We start from the raw sequence: 11,340 nt of genomic DNA on the forward strand, positions 1-11,340 counted from the left end.
CCACTCTCCAGAAGAGGCTGATGGTTTTGTGTCCAAGAGATGTACCACCTCCAAACTCTGTGACACGGCCATGTACTGGATAGCTGAAGGGAATGGCGAGCATGTCAGAAAACTCAGATATCAGTGTGACCAGTAAAGTCTCAGTGGAGAAACCCTGCTTTGGGCCTTTTGATTACCAATTGTTCTGTTCCCCTGAATGTCAGGAAGGCCTTTGCCTCAGGCCACCACTTTGTGAAGCCTGAAGAAAACAGTTTTCAAATGGAAGTGAATGGGCATCACCTGTGGTTCTTTGCTTAATTGCTTTGGAAAGGTATGTGTCTGAATCAGCCTCTTGGCCCTCTTTGAGGCTGTGGCTTATATTCTTAGCACCTGATTGATCCAAAGAAAGATCCCATGTGTTCATCCATAACCAAAATGGCCAAAAGTGCAGTTATTGTGAATGAAGTCCCTCACCTTTATTTGTAAGGTTCCTAAACCCCATCAAGTGAGAATAGGGATCCTTTATGACAAATGAGTTCTTCAAATCCCTCAGAGGCTAGCCCATAGGTTTTTGGGTTTTCTCGTGACTCCCAATCATATAAACATTCTATACCTGATACTCAGTAGGCCTCAAATTGGAGATGCAGAGCAGTATTAACAGCAGGCCTGTTTGATCACTCCTGGATCACAGGAAGGGTGTCCAGGCCACCGTGACTTTAGGCAAATGAGGGGCAAAGGAGATTATTTTTGACACTGTATTGGCCTGCGCCCCTCATGGAAAACTCCAGCCAGAAGTTTTGATGAGTGTCTATATGGAAGAAGATCAGGGCCATGTGGGAGCGTTTTGGTTTTAATTGTGGCCATTTGTGTGGCGGTTAGAAGAGATGACTGGATCCACCTGGGCTTTAACTCTGATGTGATTCCTCTTAGAGACTGAGTTCTGGAACTGACCTCAGAGAAGTATTGCCATGAATTGTGTTTGGATTTTAGGAGGCCACGCATGAGAATCGTCCTTGGAAACTGAGATCAAGGGACAGGGTGGCTTTCCACAGAGCACTGGGAATCTCAGCCAGGATATCACATGATTTTATTATGAAAGACTTGGCAGCCATAGTTGAGAGACTAAACACACATGGACCTCACATTGTAGACCTCAATGATCCTGGCTTCATGTGACCTATCGGCCACTCTTTGGGAAGACTTGCCTGTTAGAGTTCTCCAGAGATTTCATTGAAATGAGCTTCCTCATCATACAATGATTCCTCCATGAATTGAAATCCACAGTGCCTGCAACATCATCCTTGAAAAATGGCTAGAAAAATACCATGAAATTTTTGAAATTCCCATGACCAGTTGGCACTGGAGAACCTTTGGATGTCCTGTTGCTGATCATGAGTGAAAGAATTTCCCACGCAAAGACACTTCGCCGGGAGAATTCCAATTTTATTGCAAAAAGCTGTGTGCTTATATAGAACTAAGGGGAGATGGTAGGTCTTAGATAAATTGCAGGCATCCGTTTATTGGCAAGTTCTTTCAGATATCAGCTCCGGAACCCAGGAATTAGTTCTCATAGGTGCTAAGGTTCCCCGCCAGCGAGATTTGAAATTGGCGCTAGTGGGAGAGTTCACACAGGCGGGTACTTTTGTGCCACTACAGAAAAGAAGAAGGTAGAAAGAAGAAGTCCTTAGGTGCTATGTTTGGGTTTTCTCTCTGGGGTATGGCTGCCATTTATACTTTTCCCAACATTCCTCCCTTTTTGTTTTTTTTTTTTTTTTCAGAAAGAGTGATCTTTATTTTTTTTTTTAAATTAATTTTTATTGTAGGTTGTTCAAAACATTACATAGTTCTTGATATATCATATTTCACACTTTGATTCAAGTGGGATATGCGCTCCCATTTTTGTTTTCTTAGGAAGTGGGGCGTCATTGGTCAGATCTGGCTGCTTCCTACTGATTGGGGGTCCTGTGGGGCCTAGAAAGGGAAGTGGAGAAATGCTCGGGGGGCATGACTGGGGATATCATGATAGCCAGAAAGAAAACCCAGTGGCTATAGACAGCTACTTCCTTAGGGGTGAATTCTATGAAAGTTCCCTGAAGCCACAAGTTGTGATGGCATGGAACCAGTCCTGGATGGAGGAGATTGTTGGTATCAGCCACTGGTCCTGTAACAGGGACTCTATGAAATACTGGAAGCATTGCCTGGACATGGTGTCACCAGCACCTGAAAAAGATCAGAGTGAATAAAAACAGAATGAGGATAAAAATTAAAGCAAAGTCAATTTTTGGCAGAAATTCCATGTTGGGAGACTGATAGAGAAGAGGCCAAGGGCCATGAGGAAGCTTAGAAGGATATAAAGACTCATTAATCCAGGATGGGAGATTAAGAGGTTCTCCGAGCTCGTTGTCTCCCGCTGTCTGATGTCCGTTGAATTCCATCGTGCCTGGTTGTGAGCTTAAGCACTGAGTGAACTGTTCTCTTGGAGATGTTGGGGGTTCATCGGACATCAGAGGCTGGTAGTGCCTAAGCAAAAGTTGGTTGAAAGTTTGATTAGAAATTGTTTGCAGATGAGTTTGAAGGAACTTCATTATGCAGGGCAAGAGAGCACAAAAAAGGAGCATCCCAATAAGGGGCCCCAAGATATGTAGTAAGTACATGGCAAGAGAGGATTGGAAGAACCCCATTATGGGATTGGAGGAGGTAGGTTTGAGCAATTGGGTCGATAATTCCTGCAATTTAACAACTTTTTTTTCTATTAGACCAGATTCAATTACATAATAGCAACATTCCTCTCTGAGGAACAGGCATGTACCCCCTTTTTCTGCAGTGAGAAAATCAATTGCCCTTCGGTTCTGTAAAGCCACTTGTGCCAATGAAGTAACCTGCCACTGCAAGGAGCCCAGAGACTCAGCAGTGGTATCGAGTGCTTCCTGATGTTTTTGTTGCAGGTCATTGGATGCCCATAGAGCATGACCTATAGCTCCACCAGAGAGTCCAAGACTCGCCATTGAGGTTGTTAAAATGAGGCCTACCAGAACCGGCAGAAAGAGTGCCCTATGGGTGCGGGAAGGTAGGGCCAACTGTCGGAATTCGGTGGGAATATACAAAGACAGCTGATGAACTACAGTAACCAAGAGACAGGTGCCAGAGACATTGATCGTTGAGGTTTTTAAAGACCCATTACACCAGAGGAAATGTCCAGGTTTCATAAACGCAGGGCTTGATGGGGTGCTATAGCTCAAGGAACAAATGGGTAAAGGATTCATTATTGGCAGGTGGAAACAGATGAAAGGAAATGAAGTATTGGTCGAATAACTTTCCCACAGTGGGATATGTGTCACATATAGGGGTTTTCCTTTCTTAGAGAAATTGTAGGTTTTTGCTGAAATATTTCCTGCCGCTAATGGGACCGCTGCTAGAAGTGGACCACTAACTGATGCCCAGAGAAAGCACTGAGAAGTAGGCACAGAAAGAGGGGTGGAGTTTAATGATCGAAGGGTTTGGTGTAGCAAATTGAGCCATGTAGGAGGGGGACCTGAGGGGGTTGAAGGCTCTGAATTCTCTTTGGATTAGCTATGGATAAGATCTCGTAGTTTTGATTCTGACTCCTTAATGTGTTCAACTACCTGGATGGTTGCCTTAGGTGGTGTAATCAGGGTTCGGCCAACAGTCATGCACCCTGTGGGTCTAGCTGAGGTTGTCAGAGCATAGACAGCAAACTCAACATAGTCCCAACATTTGGCCTTGGGGTCAGGTATATCTAAAGTATACCATCCATTGTTATCGAATGAAGAGCCTTTATGCCACTTTAGGTAACTAGAAGTCCACCCTTCAGGGTAATCAAGTGAATGGTAAGAATAGCGACCACGTTCATCATGGAACCTTCATGACCTATAGGGGCACCCATTATGTATCTCAGGCCACCAATGACAATAGTCTTTGGTTTGATCAAAAAGGAAGCAAATGAAAGGTCAGTTCCAGCTACCAGGGATGAAGGTCCTTGAATATGACAATTTTAGGGAAATAGAGGTGCAGTTGTGCATGAAGCAAGTAGTTGCATCCACTGCACAGACCTTCTGCATGCCATGTTCTGAGTATCATTCCCGAAGAGTGAATAAATACACAGCAGGAGAGGAGAGTAAAGACAAGTCCCGACAGAGCATAGAAAATAAGCAGAGCACAACAAATAAGCACAGAGAGAAGACTAGGGTGTTGGGTGAGCTCATTGTGCCTTCTTTAAGAGGAATTGGGCTGCGGGGAACACCATGTTAGCCGCAACTTAAATGGGTGAGATGGGTGTGGATAGCAGGAGTAAACGGGAGGTTCAGCAGGTGATTCTTGGAGTTTCTCTGGGGTGGTCCTGTCGTCATCAGGTGGGGCCTCCTGGTGATATGGCTTCAACCTAGAAATGTGAATCCAGGGAGTGAGACCGTTGTCTGGTAAGGAGAGTTTGGCGGCAGTGGGGTACAGAGAATGACAGGATAGGGGCCTTCCCATTTTGGGGCAAGAGGCCCTTTCTCCTCTGGGGTATTATAATAGACTAGATTTCCAGGTGTTAAGGGAGGAGTGTTTGGAGAGGAGAATGGGTCCGGAAAAAGCCAGTCCTGATATTTCCAGAGTTCCGAGCAGAGATGAAACAAGAGAGGCAAAGACAAATCTCGATTGAGAGGTCCTTGTGCAATGACCAACCCAGGGGGTATAAGAGGTCTTTTACACATTATCTCAAAGGGAGACAGTAAAGATGGTATCTTAGGGAGAGCTCTGATTCAAAGCAAAGCAAAGGGAAGGAGTTTGACCCAGTCTAAGTTTAATTCCATTGTCAATTTGGTAAGGACTTCCTTTGGAGTATGATTTACCCTTTCCACTTTCCCTGAAGCCTGGGGGTGATATGGACAGTGGAAATGCCACTTGAAAAAGAGGGCTTGAGAGACCTTTTGTGTGATCCTAGAAATAAACTCAGGGCCATTGTCAGATTGTAGGAAAGTGGGCATACCAAACCTGGGGATGATGTCTGTCAGTAAGATTGAAGCTACAGTGGAAGCCTTTTTATTGGAAGTGGGAAATGCCTCAACCCAACCAGAGGAAGTGTCCACAAAGACAACGAGGTATTTAGTGTGCCATACTGTTGGCATGCTGGTGAAGTCTACCTGCTAGTCAGCAGCAAGAATGTGTCCCCGGGCTTGGTGGGAAGGGAAAGGATTGGGCCTTAAAGGAGAATGAGGGTTGGTCCGCTGACAGATCTGACAATTAGAGGCTATATTCTGTAGCATGGCTTTGTCAGAGAGGTTGAGGGAGAAGAAGCTCTGTAAAAAGAGGGTCAAAACTGAGAATTGGAATGGAATAGAGTATGAAGGAACTTGAAAAGATCCTTGTTCTTACTGGATAAAGTAGGCGCTTCAGATGAGCTGTCTAAAGTGGCCATTATATGTCCCCCAGGGGGGCCATAATTGGAAGTGGTTGCAGCCATTCGTGCCGCCTGGTCAGCTTTGGCATTGCCCTTAGTGATAAGAGAGCCGTCCTTCTGATGGGACCTACAATGGATAACTCCCAACTGGGTGGGTAAGTGGGAGGCCTCTATCAGATTGGTTATAAGAGCCGAATTAGTGATCGCATTACCTTTGGTGTTAAGTAGGCCACACTCCTTCCATATTGCAGCATGGGATAATAAGATATGGAAGACATATTTTGAGTCAGTATAAAGTGTGAGGGATTTGCCTTGTGCTAGAAGGCAGGCACGAGTGGCTGCTATAAGTTCAGCCTACTGGTTGGTAGTTCCTGAAGGCAGAGCTTTGGCCTCTATAATCTCAGTGGCTGAAACTACAGTGTATCCAGAGTAATGAGTGCCATTCTGACTAAAGGAATTGCCATCAGTGAACCAGATAAGGTCAGGCTTGGTGAGTGGTCCCTCAGAAATGGAAGAATGACAGAGGAGGAAATCATCTAAGGTTTCCAAGCAATTATGAGTTGGTGTGTTAGACGTGGGAGTCATTGGGAGCAGTGAGGCAGGGTTCAGTGCAAAGCAGGGGAGGAAAGTAATATTAGGGTTTTCCAGAAAGGAAGTGAGTAGCGACAGAACTCTGGATGGAGGAAGGGTTTGAAGGCCCTTATAAGCTAAAAGATTCTTCAAGTGATGTGGGGAGTGGATAGATCAAGGGGGCCCCAAATGTCAGCTTAGAGGCTTATTTGTGTAAAATTTGTCCAGCAGACAGCCTCATAAGCAAGGGGCCCACCCACGGATGGTAAGGTCTAGTTGCTTGAACAAATATGCCACAGGTGCAAATGTAGGCTCATAGTTTTGACCAAAGACCCCATGTGCTTGCCACCCTTTTTCATGGACATATAGATGAAATGGTCTTGAAAGATCAGGAAGGTGAAGGGCAGGTGCCTTTTAGAGGAGTTGCTGAAGCCTGCAGAAGTGGTAGTTGGGGGAGGAGGCAAGAGATTCACTAGGGGGGTCCCTTTGCTAGGTCATACAGGGGTTTGGCTAGAAGAGAATAATTTGGGAACCAGGCCCTAAAATAACCTGCTATTCCTAGGAATGATAGTATTTCCACTTTCGTATGGGACACCGGAAGATCAGAGAGGAGTTGCCTCCTATCCAGTGTTTTTTCCTTTTTCCAAGGCGTAAGGCAAAAACCAAGATAGGTGACAGAAGACTGGGAAACCAGAAATTGTGGGGAGACACCCTATATCCCTTGTCTTCTAGGAAATTAAGAAGCTGGGCGGTGTGGGATTGAGAGTGTTCTCAACAGGGACTACATAGAAGAAGGTCATCGACATATTGAAGGAGAGTAGAGTCAGAACATGTCGGGTGAAAGAATGTGAGGTACTGGGAAAGAACTTGGCCAAAGAGATGGGGGCTATCCCTGAATCTCTGTGGGAAAACAGTCCAGGTAAGCTTACGAGAATGGCTGGTGTGTGGGTCAGTCCATGTAGAAGCAAAGATATCCTGAGATTCTGAGGCAAAGGGAATAGAAAATAATGCATCTTTTAAATCTAGGACCGAGAAGTGGGTAGTAGTGGCAGGAATCTGAGAGAGCCGGGTGTAAGGGTTGGGCACTAGCGGGTGGATGGGAAACACAGAGAAGTTGACAAGGCGAAGGTCTTGAAGCAGCCTGTAGAACCCGTTAGGTTTCTTAACTGCCAGAATGGGGGTGTTGAAAAGAGAGTGTGTAGGCCTAAGATACCCCTTTCATAATAAATCCTGGATGATGGGTCCTAATCCGAGGAGGGCTGTGGTTGTGAGTGGATATTGTGGTTGACTAATATATCTTGAAGGGTCCCGTAAGACAATATGAATAGGACTGCATTTAGCCATAGAGTGTGTAGTTGTTTCCCAAACCTTAGGGTTAACTGGTTTAGATAGTCGTGGGAGAGTGCATGAAGGAGGTGTATCTGCCCCTAGGAACATCATGAGGAAATGAGAGGTAGGAGAGGTGTGGGGTGATATGTGAATGGTGACTTTTAATACTGAGAGTATGTCCCTTCCCAGAAGGGGAATGGGGCAATGGCTTATAACGAGAAAGGAGTGTGTGAAGGACAAAAGGAATCCCTGCATATAACATGTTAAGGAGGGAGTTTTTTGAGGAAAAATCTGTTTACCTCCTACCCCGAAAACAGGAGTATTTGAGGGTGTGGTAGGACCCCAATACTACCTCAAGACCGAAAAAGCAGCACCAGTATCCAAGAGGAAGATAATGAAGCGTCCATCCACCAGGAAGTTGACCCTAGGCTCTTGCTTCTTGATGGTAATAGTCGGGAGGAAAGGCCCAGGGCTCCATCAATCCTCCTCTCCGAAGCTCAGGAGAGGCTGGGGTTGCCGGGTGGCTGACCAACCTCCCTTCCGGGTTGTTGGGCAGTCTGCCCCCCAGTGTCCCCTTTGATGGGATTTTGGGCAGGGGTTGGAGGGTGTCCTCAGCGAAGGACAATCTTTGGTCCAATGTCCCTCCTTACCACATTTGAAGCAAGCTCCAGGGGACGGAGCTTGCTTATTGGGATGGTGTGGTGATGGCCTTCTCTGAATGACCTGGGCCAACATTTGGAATTTGGCATTTTCGACCCTCTGCCTACGGCGTTCACTCTCACCCTCCCTACCATGAAAAACCTTGAAAGCGACAGCGAGGATTTCGGTCTGAGGAGTAGCAGGGCCCTGTTCAAGCTTTTTAAGCTTGGCTTTAATGTCAGGGTAGCTTTGGGCCAGAAAATATGTCATTAAGACATTACGGCCATCAAGGGTTTCTGGGTTGAGGTTTGTGTACTGTTGAAGGGCCTTGGTTAGTCTATCCAGGAATTCTGAAGGTGTTTCCTGCTTCCTTTGAATGACCTCCTGCACCTTTTGAAAGTTAACATCCTTGGGGGTGGCCTTTTTCAGGACCGCCAAGAGGCATGATGTAAAAAAGTCACAAGACTGTAAGCCTTCAGGGGTGTTGTAATCCCATGGGGGATCCTGTTCTAGAACAGCATGAGGGCCCGTGGGGCGGTTAGGATTGGTCCTATGATTTTCATCAGCATGGGCTTGGGCTAGCTCCCAGACCGGTCGCCTTTCTTCAGGGAGAAGTGTATTGGCCAAGAGCATGTAGATGTCATGATGAGTGAGGCTATATGCTTGCAGGACCCACTGACACTCCCGAATTTAAGTGGTGGGGTCAGTGGTGAATGAGCGTAACTTCCTCTCTAGCTGAGTAATGTTCGACATGGAGAAGGGCACGTGGACTCTGATGACATGCTCAGGACCAGCTACCTCACGATGGGGTGCGATTGTCTTGGGGGTGGGAAGGAGTCCCTTAGACCTGGTAACAGGAGGACTGAAAGAGGCAGGCGGAGGACAGAAAGGAGAGGGAGGGTAAGGGAGTGTCTCTGTGGAGGAGGAGGAGGTGGAGCAGGCAGAAGTAGGCAGAGGGGAGGGGGATGAAACGGAAGGCTGAGGATCTGTGGAATCAGGCAGAGGAAGAGGAGTGTATAGCGGGAGAGAAGGGCCAGATGGGGCTGGGGGATAAGTTGGGGGTTCATCTGCTGGGTCGAATGAGGAAGAATCTGCGAAGTCAGGAGTAGAAGTAGGGGAAGAGAGGGGGTTTTCAAGCAAGGAGGTCATGATAGGGAGGGCAGGAGGAGCAGAGAGCAGGTGCTGTGCGAGAAGGCTAAAACTTCCAACGCAAGGAATCTCCCTCCACTTTTTCAGATGCTGGCAGTAGTTAAAAAGGTCCCAGAGGAGGTTTGGATCTAAGGAGCCTTCTGGAGGCCAATGATTGCCATTATCCAGTGGATATGTAGGCCAATCTTGGGTACAGAATTTGATTAGAAGTTTGGGCTTGATGTCTGGTGTGAGGGAGAGTGTGGCCAGATTTTGTATTAAACATTTGAGAGGTGAGGCTTCAGGTACAGACAAAGAGATGTCCATAGTCACAGGGAGAGATGGAAGAGAGAGAAAGAGAGAGAGAGAGAGGGAATAAGAGTAAGCAAGAGAGACAATGAGAAAACCCGGGCTGGAACGGCTTCCAGGAAGCTCAGGGCGAACGGGGGTCAGGTGGGCATCCCCAAAATGACCAGCCATCACGAGAAAATACAGAGGGCACTACCTGGTCGTCACCAGTGAAGTGTGATCTGTGAGACCCAATGGGGTTGGAGCCACGGGAAACGTGACACAGGAAAGTTTTAGACTGCAGCGGAAGAAGTCAGTAATGAAAACAGAACTTTGGCTCCGGCAGAATGCATTTCCAGGCTGGGAGTTCAGTTTTCCCCTAGCAGAGAGGCAGCTTCAGCCAGACACAGCAGCCCCACAGGAAACAGCAATTCTAGCCGGCAGTGGCAGCGGCATTGGAGGAGGAAAAACCACAAAGTCTCTGGTGTAAACTCAGAAGCTTCACGCCCCAAAGGGAAACGGATCACCAGAGGGTCCACTGCGACCAGTAAAGGTCTTAGTGGGAGGAATTCCCTTCCCTCTACCGGGCGTCTGGAGTGTGCCGGACGATCATGGACACAAAACCAGGGGTATCCCGAAGGGAGTTGGCGAGCCAGGGTCAGGGGAGGCTTACCTACATCAGATCTGTGGTGAGTGCAGGAAGCCGGCATCTGAAAAGAGCGGACCAGGGCGGAGTGTCTAGGCGGAGATGGGGACAGGCTCTTGTTGGAAAGAGCTCACCTGTATTCTCACAAGGGGAAGCAGAATGAAAGAACTCCCCACGCAAAGACACTTAGCTGGGAGAATTCCAATTTTATTGCAAAAAGCTATGTGCTTATACAGAACTAAGGGGGAGATGGAAGTGCTTAGATAAATGGCAGGAAACCCGTTTATTGTCAAGTTCTTTCAGATATCAGCTCTGGAGCCCAGGAATTAGTTCTCATTGGGGCTAAGATTCCCCGCAAACGAGATTTGAAATTGGCACAGGCAGGAGAGTTCACACAGGCAGAAACTTTTCACACCACTGCAGAAAATAAAAAGGTAGGTAGAAGAAATCCTTAGGTGCCATGTTGGGGTTTTTCTCTGGGGTATGGCTGCGATTTATACTTCTCCCAACAATAAGTATACCAGACAGTGCCTTGTTTGACTGGTTTTCATGAAAATAGGGTTTAAAAGAGATGCCAGAAAGTTGGATCCTGCTGAGGAGTGGGCCTAGAGCAATGGTGGGCAGGTGTGTGATAAAACATCTGTGGTGTGGCCATGTGGATCTGCCATTGGCTTCCAAATGGATTGTGACTGACATGGTGAAGCCAGCAGACCCTTATATGTAAAGGCATATAATTATATGGAGAGGTTTCAGAACATTGTTCAGAATCAGGTTGCAATGGTCAATGGGGCAAGCTATGTGGGATAGAAGCCTAGTTCATGTATTCTCCTGCAGACCCTGACCCACCACATGTGACAGAAGTCCCTCCAGCACTGTTTTCCAGTTGAACTCTTTGTATTTCATGAAGCAAATACCAAACTTCCAGTGGTGCAGCAACAAAAAACACGAAAATGGAGAATGATCATATGGCTTCACAGTCCACACGGGGTGACACTTAGCCCACAGTGGCCACAGTTTACCTACAAAGAGAGAATTCAGCACTGCTGCCTCATGTTTATTGGAAAATAAGAAACCATGTACTCCAGGTCTCATAGATGCAGACCCAGCTTTTATGGTCTGACTAGAAAGGAAGCTACAGCTCCTGACAACAACATATATTTCAAGTGCCCAACCTCACAGGCAGTTTCTCAAGAAGTCTCTAGGCCAGCAGACCTCCATGTTTGTGGAGTGTTTACCCTGTCCCTTACTTTGGAAACTCGTCTACCACTAGCAAGGTTGTGAACTTCTGAGCATATTCCATTCCAGATATGTATTCACAGATTTTTTAACTATTCTCCTCTAATTGTGTCTTACTTGGGGC

Source organism: Callospermophilus lateralis, chromosome 12 (genome assembly GCF_048772815.1).
Source record: "Callospermophilus lateralis isolate mCalLat2 chromosome 12, mCalLat2.hap1, whole genome shotgun sequence".
NCBI lineage: Eukaryota > Metazoa > Chordata > Mammalia > Rodentia > Sciuridae > Callospermophilus > Callospermophilus lateralis.